Here is a 19,552-nt window from a genome sequence, read left to right as displayed (position 1 = left end):
ATGTCGGTTATGAGATACTCCCAATGTGTGTGTGTACCATTCTATCTAAGAGGAATATATTGTTTTGAAGAATTGGTTATGAGAAAGTTATTGTTTTTTAAAAGATTGAAATACTATATTCTAAAGAGAATTATTATGAGATTTGATTTCCTTAATGATTTGAAAACCAAGATGAAAGTGAATTGAGAACTTACTATGATGACTCACGTGTTTTATTTGATATATCTTACTCTTTTATGATTGTGATGTTTTTATTCTAGCTACGTGAGTCACTTGTTATAGCATGCATATTTTCTATGAATACTTATGATATTTGATTTCTGAAACTTGCACACACAACCATATACTCGGTACATTTCCTTGGTACTGACCCACATATTCGTATGTGGGCTACATCTTCTCATAATGTAGGTACAAGTTGTAGCACATATACCATATGTAGTCATTTTGCAGCTCCAGTCAGCAGGTGATGAGTCCTTTTGATTCAAGGGCTTGAGTTAGTTATACAGTTCGAGAAATATTGTATTTGCTTTATTCAGTCGAATTAAGTGGGATAGTCGGGAGTCATGACCCGACTACCTATAGTCAGTACTAGTAGAGGCTTCATAGACAGTCAGTAGAAGTTGATGTATTCAGTTTCAGTTTTCATTGTAAAAGCAGAGTTGTAATCTTGTAAATTCAGTTTTGTATATATCATATTCAGAAAAGAGTTATTTTCCATAAATTTGTATAGATTTTTACTTTTATTCAGTTACTTATGAGTTATACCAATAGAAGGGTTAGCTTGCGGTCATTTGTATCCCTAAGCACCGTGTGACATCTCAGGACCCTATTTTGGGGTGTTACAAACTTGGTATCAGAGCACAGAGTTCAAGTGTCCTAGGGTGTCTATGAAGCCATGTCTAGTAGAGTCTTGTGGAATGGTACAAAGACATATGTACTTTTCTTCGAGAGGATACAGGGCATTTATGAAATATTTCCCTTCTTTCAAGTCTAAGATCGTGCTATAAAAAGGTTCTCCAAGAAACTTATATAATTCTCATCTTACTCTATTCTAACCAACTCTGCCTTATTTTCAATGTATCAGAAATAGTTAAGCTTAAGTCTCCATAGATAGTTATGGGATTGTAAGAGAGCTAGAAAGTATCCCATCAGTGCTGTTGAGTTTTGAAGATTGAGTTTCTTTATCATGTTTATAAAAATCGTGCACTAAACCCAAGTCAGATGTATTTTCAGATTCCTCCCCAAAATACTTAATGTAAATCTATACTTGAGATAGCACGATCAACAAGTTCCAGTTCCTCCCCAGATAATTCTCTTATATTTACTAGCTGAAGTTTCAGAAGTTACAAAGCAGCTTAAGAGGAGCCTTCTAGTATGTTATAAGTCCCTCAAATTTAAAGTTATGCCCTCGTTCTTATAAATTATTCAATTAAGACAGATTAAGGTGTATTCTTAGATCATTGAATATTGTGTGTCAAGTTTCTATCTCTTGTATTACATAATTTTATTACCATTATGGTTGTTGAAAAAACCAAAGTCTAGTGAAGCCATGTGAGGCCTATTTCCATTCACTAGCAACTTGTTGTTTATCTTGTTGTTCTTGTATTGGTTGAAAGTTTGGGTTTTGAGGTGTAGTGACAAGAAAAGTGGTAAGGGTAATTTATTGAGTGTATGTATACCCGGATCTTCTTTTTGCATATGATCGAGTTAGTAATAAAGTGATATATCCTTGTTTGTTAGTTTAGTGAAAGTTAGATAAGAAGATTTTAGTTAAGGCGGATTGTTGTTTGCTTGAGGTAATAAAAGAGTTATTGATAGAATTTGTTGTGCTAGGAAAGTATAGGTTTTGATGAAAGTACTTAGTGGTTGAGTATTGTTAATTTAGGCTTTCCTGAGATTGCAAGAGGAAGTTTAGTTGAAATTTATGGAGCTATGAAAGTAATTTAGGCGTGAAGATGGGTAAATAGTAATGATGTGAAGAAGGAGGATGTGTTAACGAATTATGAATAAGATAGGTCGTATGATTATGATCGATTGTCATTGTGTACTAGTTTTTCTTAATGTTGTGTTCTATAGTTTTGAAGTGAGAATGGTGTGTGAGATTGGGTTGTAAATCATGTTTAGCCCTAGACATTAAGTTTGAACAGTTGATGGTTTGGTTGTTGATGCTAGTTATATGGAGGTGATCTAGTAGGCTTGAATTGTGTATGCAAGAGTGTAAGATCATGTGTTCGTAATTAAGTATGATGTAGAGGTGTGCCTAAGGTGCTATGCGGCTACATTTTTTTCAAGAATTATTTCATATTGCGTGGTTAATAGCTAGGTTAAGGAGTTATGATTGAAGATATTGAGCCTTTTAAGTATGATTTTATTCTCATGATTTGGGGAAAATATAAGTATAGAAGTGTGATCTTGGTAGGCTATGATTATTTTATTAGAGATGTACGTATGGTTGCAAATGAGAGTGTAAGTCTTTGATGATGACTATTGAAGCTAGAAAGTTAAGGATGGCATATGGATGGGTTGTTCAAGAATGAAATCGGTAAGTTCGAAATTAGTTTATGCTTGTGAGTTTAGCATTTATGTATAGATATTAGAATGATGAAATTATGGCTTAATCTCGAGGATATGGAGTAGACCATCATGCTTAGGATACCAGCTTTGACCTAAGGGGGAGATGGTTAGTGAAGAACCAAACCAAGTTTTGAGAATTAGATTGTGGTACATGTCAATAATGAGTTATGATGAGATAGTGATCCCTTCTTACTCTATAGTATTCCTTGGATTTCAGTAATTACAACATTAAATCCATCACTTGCGTGATAAATCCATGCCACATGCCTATGCTTATACCCATCATGCATGCTCAAGCCCATTCTCAGCTTCTAACAAGCATGTAACAGCTTCTAACAAGCATGTAACAGCTTCACTCTGTGATACGAGTTATCTCTCATGAATCTATGAACTCCAGTCTGATGTTGAATAGCTCATGATAAGTATGAACTTATGTTTCAGAGTATGACCAGTTTTTAAACTCATGATACTAGTGAATTACGCATTATATCATGCATGTCCTCAGCTTAGATCTCTTTAATGAATCCATACCTTTGATATTTTATTCCTCAGGCCTAAAATAAGTGTTAATATTATGTATTGTAGTATTCATGCTTCAGGTTCTTATGTGTTATCCCTTTGGTGACCTCTTCCTATGTTAAGATAGTGGCGATGATTGTGGATAAGCAATGATTTAGATGTGAGAGAGTTGATGACACTCATTAAGAAAGATTATTTATTCTTTTCTATCTAAGGCTAAACTGTGAAGTAAGATTGAGGCCAAGTCTTTGATACATGTCATGGTTAGTTAGAAATTGTGTGTATGTTTTTAAGAATAGTGCAAGAAAATTAACGTTGATAAAGGTTTAGACAATATGCAAAGTATGCCCTTATGGATATTTACCTTAAAGTTATATGTGATTTTTATGATAGGCTTGAATGTCATGTTGGGTGTAAGATGATAAATGAAATATGGGCTAGTAAATCCATATCAAGAGTTTTGAATTAGTCATTGAAGTGGTAAGGCATGTTATGCTTAGGGTGTGAACTCTAAAAAGATATAGAATATTGAACCTTGTGGTTTAGACTGGTATTGTGGTTTGGCATATTGTATCTTGTGATTTAGAGTTAGGCTTAATTATGACGAGAGACCTTAGTAGAAAGATTTCGCAGTGCCAATATGAGAATTATAAGTTGAATCAAATGTGTATGGTATTTAAGGGGAATAGTATAGTCGAGAGAGCATTTGAGAAGTGATGCTAAGCTTGAATATAAGAAGTTGTGTTGCCTACGGCCTGGCAATCCTATCCTAGTTTATGAGTTATATAATTGTATTCCATGCTGTAGAGTTATATCAATGTTGTAATTCCTTAGTCAAATGTCTTGTTCAGAGCATGCCTAAAATTCTTTGCTCCCTAATGTCAACAGAATTTCGTAGAAAAGTGCTGAAGAAATACTCCATTTGAGTATGGGCAGTCAGTATGATCCCGTCTATATAGCCTGCAATCTAGTTTAGCAAGCAAGGAGATAAGCTCCTATAGATTCTTAATTTTCCAGCTAGTCTTACTATCTGCAGTCTTATACGTATGTACATTCCAAGAGGTAATGTGTTTACGTCCAAGTAAATTATAAATTCAGCTCAGCTCATGCATCAGTTTCAGTTTCAGATAGTAAGTCATGATTCAGTTCGTAAGTATCCTGTTTAGTATCACAGTCTCTTCTTAGTATTTTCACCAAATTATTATCATTCAGGGACAAACAATCCCAAGAGGGGGATGTTGTAATACCCTGAGTTTTCATGCCATAAACCTATCATCTTTTTTATCATGAGATCAGATCCAGCGCAAAGTAATGGTTACTCATAAGTTGACACTCTTGTTTCTATCTTATCCATATAGTTATTTTCATGAGAATTCATGCACTTGCAGATCAGTTCAATAGCTCATTATTCTTGAGATCCAGTGAATTAGTTTCTATCAGTTGCACATGAAAGCTTAAATACAAAGATTCCTCTGTGCTTCATGTTAATTATCCACATTCGAGGAAGAATGTTCCCAAGGGGGAGATAATGTAATACCTCGTATTCTCATGCTAGAATTTTAACCGTCCTTCCTACGCGTCTAAGCTCTAATCCAAGTTATTCTCATGTGAATACATGTTTCATGATCATATCCTAGTCTATGGAGCAGTTTAGAGGTGAAAAATGTTCATAGTAATGACCTAGAACAAAGTTGATCTAAGATAAATTGATTCGTCCAACGTTTGACATTCGATTCTAGAAGGGTCATCTTCAAACGTATATAACTCTTACTATACATGGAATTTTTCATCCCAATACATATTAAATTATAGATGATTGAATTAGCTTTCCAACGATACCAATTTTGTCTTAATCCAATACCCGAGCAAAAAGTTATGCCCATTTTCGTGAGAGGCAGTAAGGGTGTGCGATTGGGAGTGCGAGGCACACTTATAAGTCTGCCATAAGGTGTGCGACGCACACCTTAAGGTCTTCCATGGATTGTGCGCCGCATACCTCACTTCCAAGTGCCAAAAATCACCTCTATATATGTCTATAACACGGGATTTAACCCCAATTATCCAAAATCCTTTCACTTTCATAAAAAATTGGTCAAGAACACTCTTAAGGGTTTCAACATAAAGATCAAGATATCTCAAGATTTAACCATAGTTGTTCAATAATTCTTTAAGATTTGAACCCCATTCCGAGGGCTACAAGAAGCACCTATTATTTTCACGAATAGGGTCCCAAGGTTAATAGTTCATCCAAATCTTCAACTTCAAGGTATGTGGAGTTTTTCAACAAGAACACTCTTTCGTTCTTGTGCCCAAAAAAATGTTTTTCTTTTATGAAGTTATGGATTTTATATGTTTTATTATGAATTTACATCCTATATTGATTCTCATGAGATTATGATATTTTCGATATTTTAGAAGTGGAATTATATGAGAACAATGATACTTTGTGCTTAAAGCTGAAATTTCCAGATTTTGAAGAAATTTATATGTGTTTATGATGTAAAGCTTGAATCTTGATAAGTTTTAATGTGATATTGAGACATGAGTTTTGAACTCTATTAGAGATTGTTGTTTTTGAGATGTTTTTGAGAAAACATGCGTTATAAACACCTTGAATTTGAATGATTTGAAAAGATAAAGAAGCTTTGACCTTTCGGTCGTAAAAAGTGGTTTATTTTGAACCCGAGATGAGAAAAGAAATCCACTTTTATTGATTCATTATGAAAGGGGTAGCATGGTGGCTCCCGTTGTGAATTGTTGAACTATTTTATGGTGGATTTTCTTTTGAAAAGATCTGAACTAAGTCCGGGAGTAGTCTTTAGCACCGAGCGGGAGGTAGAGCGGGTTTGGTACTTACCTAGAACTACGTGCCCCCATAGGAACCGAAATTGAGGCTGATTTTCATACTGATCACTAATGTTTGGATTGATAATTTAAGGTCCTACTCCAATGGCAAGGAGTAGGGTGACTCTCCTCAACGTGGGTAGAACGTTGGACTCCACGTAGCTCACATGGTTTATGTCGGTTATGAGATACTCCCAATGTGTGTGTGTACCATTCTATCTAAGAGGAATATATTGTTTTGAAGAATTGGTTATGAGAAAGTTATTGTTTTTTGAAAGATTGAAATACTATATTCTAAAGAGAATTATTATGAGATTTGATTTCCTTGATGATTTGAAAACCAAGATGAAAGTGAATTGAGAACTTACTATGATGACTCACGTGTTTTATTTGATATATCTTACTCTTTTATGATTGTGATGTTTTTATTCTAGCTACGTGAGTCACTTGTTCTAGCATGCATGTTTTCTATGAATACTTATGATATTTGATTTCTGAAACTTGCACACACCCCCATATACTCGATACATTTCCATGGATTGACCCACATATTCGTATGTGGGCTACATCTTCTCATAATGTAGGTACAAGTTGTAGCACATATACCATATGCAGTCTATGTGGGGGTGAATGCATAAGTAATACAAAAAGTGGATATATATATATATATATATATATATATATATTGCAACTTTCAAGTAAATCATGCTAAGTGTAAATGGATCACCTTGGACTTGATTAAAAATAAAGATTGATAACTCATCAAACATTGATAATGAAGCATATGAATAAACTTAGCAAGCCATAACACTTAGTTTCAAAAATCTTTACTCTTAATCATTTGTACGGGATATTCTCATTACCGACAAAAACTATGTAAGCTACGATAGAGTCCAATGTCTTATCCACATTAGGATGAAACCCCAAAAATCTTGACTCTTTCTTCTTACCACAAGATGAACACCTTCAAACCCTAGCCTCCAATCTTGCTTCCAAGAGCCTTTAGAATGTTTAGGATGTTTAACTCTAGTAAAATGAAGACTTAGGAGGATAATATGCCTTATATAGGGAGATATTTTAAGGTTTTAGGCATGGTAAATGACCAAAATATCCTTGGTTAAAAGCTAGAAAGTCCACACGTGCAGGGGTATGACTCCCCCATATGGGTCCTATGACAATCGTGACCTAGGGTACAAGTGGTACTAAAAATTGTACCCTAGGATTCCCCTAGGTCAACCATATTGTTATGGGTAAAAAAGGACATCCTTGAGTCGTAACCAAGGGTACGAGTCATGTCCCAATCGTGAGCTGGATTCGTGACCAAAACAGTCCACTCGGTTTGAGACTTTACTCTATATAGTTGAGTAGTATACGACTTATATGCATTGGTTACGACCAAGGAACGGAATTTTCGTATAGAGGACTGTACATTACACTAACATACTATCTATAATATGAAATGGAAGGGGATAGGGGTACGATTCGTGACCTAGGGTGCGACTCAAGCACCCCAACCGTATCCACCCTAGAGACACAAAAAGGTTGTTGTTTTCCAAATGGTCCAAGGTCTAGGTGTCTCAATTCTCTCTCATTTTGATAGGTAAGTATATATACAAGTTAACACCTCAACATATACCAAAAAAATCTTTACTCAAGTTAGAAACAACACACTACAAGGATACAACACAACACACATATCATGATCACTATCAATCACTCAAAAAAAATTTAAAGCCATATTCTCGGGCGTTTCATTCTCCACTACTTAGGATCATTCATCTATGAATAATTGGTTAGGCAAGCATGGACACAAGTTAATACATTATCCCACTTCACAACCAACCTTCGAACAAAATTAGGACCATGCACACAACAACGTTACAACACAACATAACACATATCATGATTATCATCAATTAATCATTTCATTCCATTTGTCCTGGGACTAAAACCCATTACTTTCCAACACTTACTTTTTTCATAACTTAGGGACTCCAACCCATAAACTCATCAAAGAGATAGAGCATCTCAAAGCATTAGGGACTTTACCCCATTATCTATCAAGGACATGAATCAATTTAAGTTACTGGAGACTCTAAACTCATCATAACACAACACACACGATTTCAAAGTATTAGGGACTTGAACCCCTTGTACAACAAGACACAAATCAATTCACACATTAGGAACTTTATTCAGTGTCCTAAAAAATACATAAATCAATTCAAAGCTTGTGGATTTCAAACCCATTATCTATGAAAGACCTACATCCAAGTAAAGAGTTTAACACATACCTCCAACAAAATCTTTTGGAATGGGAAACAAATCCCGGTACTTGGACTTCATGTCCTCTTTTGCCTCCCAAGTAACTTCCCCAAACCTTTGGTTCCTCCATACAACCTTTACCAAAGTGACCTATCTCACTCGCAATCGGCGAACTTGCATGTAATACCCTATACTCTTCCTTGCTTAAATTCATCCCTAAAATATTAAGGGATAGATTCCAAAATGACTAATATCTATTTCGTATGGAATTCTTAATATTTAGACCTTTCATTGTATGACAAATTTAATAAGATTTCCAATGATATAAGATTCACCTAAATCGGATAACCGATTAAGAAGTTATGGCTATTTTAAGTTTTAGTTGTAAAATACAGTCATTTCGATCACTAGCACATCGCGGAGAGGGTTTAAATGACAATTGTAAATTTTCAGTGAGACTCTATAATTTTGACATATTATGGAGAGGTTGAAATTCCTAATTGTCCAATTTCATTGAGACCCCGCGATTTTGGCGCATCGCGTTATTAGCTAAAATGGCATTTCAAAAGGGCACCGCGATGGTGGCACATTGCGGAGGAAGCCCAGTCCCCATTTGTCAATTTCCAGTGAGCCACTACGATAGTGGCGCATCGCAGTGGCCACCCAGTTTGGAAAACGTTATGTTTTCCAGTTCCGTTTAGGAGTTTAAAGAGGGTATCTTGGTAAATTACCCAGCCCCCAATCCGCCAAAACATAAGATTAATCATATTCCAAGCACTTTAGGCTCATTATTCATCATTTTCTTCTAAAGAAAACCCTGAGGATCAAACTTCCTCTCGAAGAAAACCCAATTCTTCCATTAATTCTCCAAGGAAATTTAAGATTAAGGATTCCCAACTCAAGAACTCCAAGAACTCATCTTCAAAAGCATCATAGGAATCCAAGATTCTAGCTTTCTCATCTAAGATCATCAATTAAGGTATGTGGGGTTTTTCAACAAGGATAATCCTTTCATCCTTGTGCCTAAAACTTATTTTAATTACAAATGTATTGTATTTTATGTGATTTCCCATGAAATTGAAGTTAGGGTTCATACCCATTATTGCTAATTGCAAAGCTATGAGTTTTTAAGATATTTTGAAGATGAATTTCATGCCTATGGCAGAAATTTCAAGATTTTGAGTTTAATTATTGTTGTGATCATTATTAAGCATGATTATTATGATGTTTTGACATGAGTTGATGCATGGATTATTAAACCCTAAGTTTATATGTTGATATTTCAAAAAAGATGATGCTTTAAGCATCTTATGAGTTGATTATTTCAGATTTAAAATAAAGTTTTTATGTTTTGAAGCTCAGATAAGTTTTAGAATCCACTTTACAAAATTTTTACAGATTACAGAAAGTAAAATAGCTTCATTTACAGATTAATCCAGACAAATGCATAACTGGTTTAATAATAAACCCTTATGCTAGTTTTAAAGTAGTTTCCAATAAGATGAGCGGAGCAAATTAAAGGGAGTAGTATTTAGCACTGAGTTGGGTTTGATTCCAAGGTCTCATACCCCAGACCTACATGCCACCGTAGAATTGAGATTAAGGGCCCATAGTGGGCTGAGATAGTGATCACTTAAGCTAAGGTTATACTCCCTGGCAAGAGTATGACACCTCTCCCTAACGTGAGGTTTCTTCTTGAGGAGGATGAGATGTTGGACTCGATGTAGCTCACATGGTTTAGGTCGGTTAAGAGAACCTTCCTAATATAAGAGTTTTACAGAATAGCTTTGAAAAGAATTTTCTACTAATGAAGAAACGCTTTAAGAAAACTAAGTGTAAAGGATCACAAATATAATCAAATTATGCTTTACAGAAAAAAGGTAAATACAAATTTTAGCCTTCAGATTTTAGATTTAAGAGTGAGTCCTTTCTACACTTAGTATAATTTAAAGAGAGAATACAAGTACAGCTTTCAGAACTAAATGTTATGGCTCACGAGATTTATAAAGTATATTTTGCTTCTTATTGCTACATATTTTAGTATTTTCAGATTTTCCAGCTTATGGGAGTCATTGACATTTAGCATGAATTGTTTTTATAAGTTATAATGATGAGATAATATTTTCTTATGCATATCACCCCCATAAACTCAGTATATCCTTAAAGTACTAATCCACAGATGCGTATATGTGTTACATTTGTCTCATAATGTATGTTCAGGTGCTCCATACCAGCAGCGTGAGTAGTTTGAGCATCTTTATCTACATCCGATAGTTGGTGGGTCCTTATAGTTTGGGGACTTGTTCATATAGATTTTACAGCTTAGTAGCTTTTATGATTTAGTATTTCCTTTCATACAGTTTGAGTTAGTTGGGGGTCTGTCCTAGTGACTCTCTAGTTATTAGTAGTAGAGGCTTGTCAGACTTCTAGTTTTGATTTAGATTGTTTAGTATTGATGTTTTACATATTATTCTTAGTTATTTTAGATAGTTTCCATATTCAGTATGACTTTTATGTTTATATTTCTATTATTATGAGGTTTAGGCTCAGTAGTATGCAGACAGGGTTAGCTTAAGGCTACTCATAGTCTTGAGCACTGTGTGATATCTCAGGATTAGATTTTGGGCCATTACAAACTTGATAATTAAGCCTAAGATTTTTAAGAGTCCTAGGGAGTCAGATAAGCCGCGTTATGTAGTGTCTTGGTCATGGGTATGAAGCGCGCCATATTTATGAACAAGAGGCTACAGAACATTCTTAGGAAATCATCTCTTTCTTTCATGATCCATCATTATTATAGTATCTCTATCTGCTTTTAAATAGTGCTTTCACGTGACAGTTAAATATGCCTCCTCATTGAGCTAATGCCCACAGAAATGGTAACTAGACAACCTAGGTCGCGGACCCTTTGAATGAGAATATATCCCAAGCTGAGTTTAGGGCTGCCTTTTAGGTGTTGGCCTAAGCTGTGACTGCCAATGTTTAGGGAAATCATCAGAATTAGGTTGCAGTCCCACTTTAGCAGAATGGGGATTTAGCAGCAGCTAGAATTAGAGACTTCATGAGAATGAATCCACCAGAGTTCTTTGGGTTGAAAGCACGTGAGAACCCACAACTTTACTTAGATAAGGTGAAGGATATCACCCTGATTATGCATGTTTCTGAGGAGAAAAGTGTAGAGTTAGCATCCTATAGATTGAAGGATGTAGCATATGATTGGGTGATTATTTAGAGGAATGGTAGAGGTGAGAATGTTGCTCCTATAAGTTGGCAGGTGTTTCAGAATACTTTTCTAGATAGATTCTTCCCATGTGAGATAAGGGAAGCTAAGATAGAGGAGTTTATGAATTTGAGATAGGGATCGATGACAGTGAAGGAGTACTGACTTAAGTTCAATTAGTTGTCTAAGTATGCTACTAATATGATGGCTAGTCCTAGGGCTAGTATGAGTAAGTTTATTAGTGGAGTGTCTAGCTTGGTAGTCAAGGAGTGTAGGACTACTATGCTTATTGGAGACATAGATCTTGCTAGATTGTTGATTCATTCCCAATAGATTAAAGTAGAGAAATTGAAGGGGAGAGAGAGGGGAAGTAATAAGGATTGAATAGGGAAGTTTGAGTATGGCCAGACTAGGTCCCAAGAAGGAAACCATTCATAGTTTCAAAATTGCTCATCTATGCCAGCACCATCTTCAGCTAGTGCTCCCGCTCCTAGAGCTAGGCAGGAGCAGTGGGATTAAGTCTTCTATGTCCAAATCTCAGAATAGTGTAATTGGAAGAACTCATTATTCTCCTTGTGATAAGTGTGGTAGAAATTTTCTCAGTGAGTACTTGGCTGGACAAAAGGGTTGTTTTGGTTGAGGTAAGTCAGGTCATGGAATTAGAGATTGTTCGCATACTAAGTAGGAAAATAGAGATGTTCATCCCCAAACTCAGACTACTAGTGCACCAGCTCCTTTAGGTTGCCCAGCCCCTCCCCAGGGCTTATCATCCAGTACCGGTGACGGTTAGTGCTAGAATCAGTTTTATGCTTTACCATCCAGCTAGGAGCAGGAAGATTCAACAAATGTTATTACTGGTATGATTCATGTTTTTCATCTTGATGTTTATGTGTTGCTAGACCCTGGGTTGAGTTTCTCTTATGTGACCCCATTAGTTGCAGTAAATTTTGAGATAAGTTCTGAAAATATCCCTCAGCCCTTTTTGGTTTCTACGCTAGTAGGTGAGTCAATTATTGCTAAACAAGTCTATAAAAAGTGTCCTATCACTGTCCTTCATAAAGTCATGTTAGCAGACTTGATAAAGTTAGATATGGTCGACTTTGATCTTATTCTTGGTATGGATTGGCTCCATTCTTGTTATGCATCTATAGATTATCACACTCATGTGGTGAATTTTAGTTCCCAGATGAGCCAGTCTTCGAGTGGTAAGGTAATTCAGTGTCTCCCAAGAGCTATTTCATATCTTATCTCAAAGCCAGAAAGTTAATTTCCAAAGGATGTATCTATCGTCTTATTCGAGTCAAGGACACTAAGTCGGAGACTCCAACAATTTAGTCAGTCGGAGTAGTCAATGAGTTTCTTGATGTTTTTCCAGAAGATCTCCCAGGGGTACCTCCCAATAGAGAGATAGAATTCGGGATTGACCTTATTCCAGATACTTATCCTATTTCTATCCTTTTTTATTGTATGGCTTCTGCAGAGCTTAAGGAGTTGAAAAAGCAACTTAAAGATATTTTAGATAAAGGTTTCATAAGGACTAGTGTTTGTCCATGGGGCGCTCCCATCCTATTTGTGTGAAAGAAAGATGGTTCTTTGCGTATGTGCATTGACTATCAACAACTGAATAAAGTTACAATAAAAAACAAATATCCTCTTCCTAGAATAGATGACTTATTTGATCAGCTTCAAGGTGCAAGTTATTTCTCAAAGATAAACCTTAGATCTGTCTACTATCAGCTTAAAGTAAGGGAGTATGATATTCCAAAGATAGCTTTTCGAACCTGTTATGGTCATTTTGAGTTTCTAATCATGTCCTTTGGGCTAACCAATGCCCCCGCAGCCTTCATGGACTTTATGAATAGAGTGTTCAAATAGTATCTAGACATATTTGTCAGTCTTTATCGATGATATTCTTGTCTACTCTCATAGTGAGGATGATCATGCATACCATCTTAGAATTGTGTTGTAAACTCTTAAAGATCACCAGTTATTCACCAAGTTTAGTAAGTACAAATTTTGGCTAAGGCCAGTAGCTTTCCTTGGTCATATTATTTCTAGTGAGGGTATTAGATTTGATCCTCAAAAGACAGAAGCCATAAAAAAATTGGCCTAGACCTATCTCTCCATGAGACATTAGGATTTTCTAGGGTCTAGCTGGTTATTACAGATGTTTTATTGAGGGTTTCTCATCTATTGCATCCCCTATGTCTAGATTGACCCAAAATAAAGTTAAGTTCCAGTGGTTAGATTCTTGCGAGAAGAGTTTTCAGGAGTTGAAGACTCGACTCACTTCAGTCCCCATTTTAGCATTACCCGGTGGTACAAAGGTTTTATGGTGTATTATGATACCTTTAGAGTTGGTTTGGGTTATGTGTTGATGCAGAGAGGTAATGTCATAACCTATGCCTCTGGACAACTTAAACCTCATGAAAAGAATTACCCTCCCCATGATCTTGAGTTAGCTGCTGTTATGTTTGCTTTGAAAATCTGGAGTCATTATTTGTATGGGGTGCATGTTGATGTGTTTATGGATCACAAAAGCTTGCAGTATGTGTTTACTCAGAGGGAGTTGAATCTTCGTCAGAGAAGGTGGTTGGATTTGCTAAAGGATTATGATATGAGTGTGTTGTATCATTCGAGAAAGGCTAATGTAGTGACAGACGCCCTTACAAGATTGTCTATGGGCAGTGTTGCTCATGTGAAGAACGATAAGAAAGAGTTAGCTCGAGAAGTTCATTGTTTGGATAGATTAGATATTAGATTAGTTGACTTAGCTAAAGGGAATGTCTAGGTTCAAAGTAGTTTTGAATCTTCCCTATTTTCAAAAGTGAAGAAAAAACAATATAAAGATTCTAGTTTGGTCAAACTGAAGGAGTCAGTTAAAGACGAAAAGGTAGAGGTTTTATCCTAAGGGGGAGATGGTGTGTTGAGATACCAAAGTAGACTGTGTGTGCCATGTGTTGATGATTTGAGGTAGCAAATTATGGAGGAAGTACATGGTGCGCGTTATTCCATTCATCCAGGTGCAACCAAGATGTACCGCAGTTTGCAAGAAATCTATTGGTGGAATGATATGAAGAAAGATATAGCAGAGTTTGTAGAAAAGTGTGCAACTTATCAATAGGTTAAGGTAGAGCACCAAATACCTGGTGGTACATTGCAAGAGTTTGGTATCCCCACTTGGAAGTGGGAAGAGGTGAATATGGATTTCATGACTGATTTACCCCATTCGCGTCATCAGTATGATTCGGTTTGGGTTATTGTAGACATATTGACTAAGTCAGTGCATTTCTTGCCATTTCACTCATTCTATACAAATGAAGATTATGCTAAGTTGTAAATCCGAGAGATGGTCAGATTGCATGGAGTTCCTTTGCCCATTATCTCTGAGAGAGGTACTTAGTTTACCTCTCAATTTCGGAGATCTTTTCAGAAGGGTCTCGGTACCCAAGTTCATCTTAATTCAGCTTTTCATCCATAGACAGATGGTCAGATAAAAAGGACCATTCAGACTTTAGAGGATATGTTGAGAGCATATGTTCTTGATTTCAAAGGTAGTTGGGATGACCATTTGCCGTTGATTGAGTTTGCTTATAATAACAGTTATTATGCAAGTATTTAGATGGCTTTGCTTGAGGGTCACTATGGGCGAAGATATAGATCGCCATTGTAACGACCCAATTTTTCTAGAATCGAAACATCACACGGTGCTCATGGTCCCGAAGGACCACAAGCTTACCCTCTACTGATATCTATACCTAAGTACTGCATAATATCTGTAATAATAGTGGAAAACTGGCAAAAACTGGCCACAAGGTTCAAAACATCTAGAATACTCAAAACTAAATACTGATACATCTGTCCAAAAAACCTCTAAACTGTCATAACTGTGGAGTTGATGGGACATGTCCCCAACTAATTTTGTCTACTGAAAATAAACTAAATCTGATACAATAGTAAAATAAGAATCATACTCAAATGAAGAGGACTCACGGCTACATATACTGCTCCTGACTGGGACTGAGCTGCTAGGGGTACTCTGGATCTTATGCCTCTGAACCTATGGTGTCAAATAAAACACCATGGCACAAATATGTCAGTATGAGAATGTACTGAGTATGAAGATAAGGTAAGGCTAAATGCAAGGGCTTATGCATGAACAATTACTTAACTGAATAATCATGAGAATACTGAATAAGGACATATGCATGAATGCACAAACCATAACTGAAAACATCGCAACTCGAAATACTGAAACTTGGATACTACTTTACTAACACCTGAACTCACTACTAATACTGAGATACTGAACAACTGAATCTCCTGATATAGAAAACTGAGTACTGAAATTGAGATTAATCCCATCTAGTAAGTGATCTCAAAAACAGATGATACTGAAGATGATTAACTGAATCTACTCATATCAATGACTGAAAGCTGAGCTTACTACTCTTGACTATATGAATCTAATATCAAATCTCTCTAATGGATGATCCCTAAATCTACTATCAATGATAAGAAAAGATTATGCCTGAGATCTAACCTATCTAGCGAAAGATCTCTGAATCTGATAATGAGAATACTCAACTGAATTTGAGACTGAGATCAAGCCTATCTAATGGGTGATCTCTAGATCTGATAATGAGATTACTCAATTGAATCTGAGAACAAGATCAGGCCTATCTAATAGGTAATCTCTGGATCTGATAATGAGATTACTCAACTAAATCTGAGACTGACATCAAGCCTATCTAATGGGTGATCTCTGGATCTGATAATGAGATTACTCAATTGAATTTGAGAATGAGATCAGGCCTATCTAACGAGTGATCTATAGATCTGATAATACTGATACTGAATAACGTTATGAGGGACCAGGCCTATCTAGCGGGTGGTCCATGAATCTATGGAGCTATCTGAGTTCTTTACTGAGATAGGTGACTGTATCTGACAGACCTGATTTTTGAGTTCTACTCTGAAGACTGATACTAAAACTGCAACTGTGGGAGTGCTCACTTAACCGACATGCCCTAAATCTTATCTAGTAGGGTCCAACCTGTAACCCCAGCTGGAAGGGTGTCAATACCATTCCACGGGTAAAGACCTCTACTCTGGTCAAGCCTCTCTAATGGGTGACCCTCACAGGAAGTCAAGCCTAAGGCATTCTAATAGTAAAGCCTTATTCTAACGGGTGACTCTTGATCTTGTGCTGGCTACGCAGTTTTGGAGTTCAGAGATTGCTCCTAATGACTCTGCCTCTCTAACGGGGAGCCGCCATCCCTGCACTCGCTCGGTGCTAGCTCCTACTCCCAACTAAAAGACGCTAAACTAATTCTTAACTGAACTTAAACTGAGCTAAATCTGTTACTGATCATATTTCTCGAATGATCTGACAGAGTTACGCTGAGTTCACTTGGTTTCATATCTGATGGAATACTACTGAATCTCATTATCTAACTGCATGATACTGAGTTCCGAACTGAACACTTGAATACTACTAGATCTGAGTTGAGTACTGAACTGAGGATAAAATACTAGTGATACTGAAATTACTGAGATTTCTGAGATTTCTTAAGTTCTGTATCTGTCTGAGAGTACAGAGTTCTATAACTCACTGAGTTTTGAGAATCGTGGCTTAACTGAGATTATCGTGGAAACTAACACTGGCTTTAGACTACAGCTAAATTGTCGGGTATAAATACCCCCAGGACTCGATAACATAAAAGTAAAACATAATCATTCTTGAATAATCAAGACCATGGACATTCATTTACCATCACAATCACTAAAGCATCTTTTCAAGCATTTAGGAATCATAAACATATGATAATATAGGGATACATGCTATTGACTCATACTCCATTCAACAAGGTCTTGCATAAACCACTTAGCATGGACTAAAGAACACATAATTGAGGGATTTCATGCTATCATTCCATAATTCATTCACTAAGGCTTTTCAATAATTTCTAGACTTAATTGACATGAACACATCACTTAACAACCAACTTGAAGAGGGTTTATCATGAACATCACATGAATATCACATACTAGGGTCAAAGCTTGAAAACCTTGTAAACAAACAGGAATTAAAACTCAATAATAGCATGAACTTCAATTTCAACTCACATGAATCATGAAACTCATAAACATAAGAAGCTTTGAATTTTGAAAAGGATACTTGAGCTGCTTGGGTGAAAGGAACCCAAGAATCAATATATGCATACCTTAGAAGACTCTTTCTTGAAGAAATCCTTAGTCTCATTCTTGATTTCTTGGCTAGGGTTCTTGACTTCTTGAGAGAGAAAATATTTTGATTTTGGAAAAAATTGATGAATAATGAAGTATTTTCGTTATTTAGGGTATGGATCCCTTATATAGACTAGTTTGGGGCTTTAGGAAATTACCAATTGGTTCTTGAAATTTAAAAATGGAATCTAAAAATCCCTATTTCACATGCTAGTGCGACGCGGTGGAATTGCGCCAGCTCACTAGAAACTGGACAATTAGGAAACTGGTTGGTGGCGCGATGCGGTGGAAATCATGTTGCCACCTTGGTTGCAAACTGGAAAGACACCGCGATGTGGTGGAATCGCGTTGGTGCACTAAAAATTGACAACTCTGAAATTAAGCATTGGCGCGATGCGCCATAATCGTGGAGGCTCACTGGATTTTGACGATTGCCATTTTAGCTGGCTTGCGCTAAAGTACAAGGTGGTACACTGTCGTACTAAAATAGCTCGAACTCTTTGGCCGAGTGTCGGATTTGGACGAATTTGGTATCGACGGAAAGCTTATTCAATTTCCCACATGATAAAAAGTAAAAATATTACAAATTTCAAATGGAATAAAATATATTCATCTTTGAATCTAGATCTTTGATGTTCTAGAGACGAATTTGAACTAGTAAAAGTGTGGGGTATTACAGCCAGTTGGTTGGGCTAGACATAGTGTTTTGATTGGGCTAGACATAGTGTTTAAGGCTATAGACAAAGTTCAGTTGATTAGAAAGAGGTTAAAATCATCTGAAAGTCATCAGAAATCCTATGCAGATGTGAGAAAAAGAGATCTTGAGTTTTAGGTTGATGATTTGTGTATTTGAAAGTTTCACCCATGAAGGGGGTGAAGATTTGGCAAAAAGAGAAAGCTTAGTCCCCGTTATATAGGTCCCTTCTATATTTTAAGTCATGTTGGGAAGGTGGCGTACGAGCTTGAGCTATCCGCAGATTTATCCTCAGTTCATCTAGTATTCCATTTGTCCTTGTTGAAGAAGTGCATGGATGATTTAGCTGTTATACTTCCTCTAGAAAGCACGGGCATTCAGAATAGCCTTTCTTACGAAGAAGTCCCAGTAGAGATTCTTGATCATCAGATCCGTAGACTAAGGAATAAAGATGTTCCCTTGGTCAAAGACCTGTGGCGAAATCAATCCATTGAGGGCGCTACTTGAAAAACAGAAGCAAACATGCGTACCAAGTATCCACATCTCTTTTCCATGAACTTAGATTCAACTGAAGGCAATAGTTTTCCTTCATTCAGTTCTTTTCTAGTTTCAGATTCAGCCATCTAGCTATTTTTCATGTGAATTCATGGACTCTCAGAAAGTTTAGTAGCTCATTGTGATGAGATTCAGTCATTCAATTTATTTTAGTTTTGCATGATATCTTATAGCCTCAGATTCCTCGGTATTCTTAGCTTAATTAGCCACATTCATAGACGAATGTTCCCAAGGGGGAGATATTATAATACCCCTACTCTTTCTAGCTTAAAATCGTCCCTAGAATGTTAAGGGACATCTTCTAAAATGAATAATATTTATTTCGTGTGGAATTCTTCATATTTAGACCTTCCATTGTATGGAAAATTGAATAAGATTTCCAATGATATAAGATTTGCCTAAATTCGATAACCAAGTAAGAAGTTATGGCTATTTTAAGTTACTGTCATAAAACGTCATCATTTCGGTCACTAGCATGTCGCGAAGAGAGTTTAAATGACAATTGTCAATTTTCAGTGAGACTTCACGATTTTGGCACATTGCAGAAAGGTCCAAATTCTCAAATGTCCAATTCCAGTAAGACCCCATGATTTTAGCGCATCGCGCCATTAGCCAAAATTGTATTTCAG

Source organism: Capsicum annuum, chromosome 4 (genome assembly GCF_002878395.1).
Source record: "Capsicum annuum cultivar UCD-10X-F1 chromosome 4, UCD10Xv1.1, whole genome shotgun sequence".
NCBI lineage: Eukaryota > Viridiplantae > Streptophyta > Magnoliopsida > Solanales > Solanaceae > Capsicum > Capsicum annuum.
Note: the sequence above shows the minus strand (reverse complement) of the source record.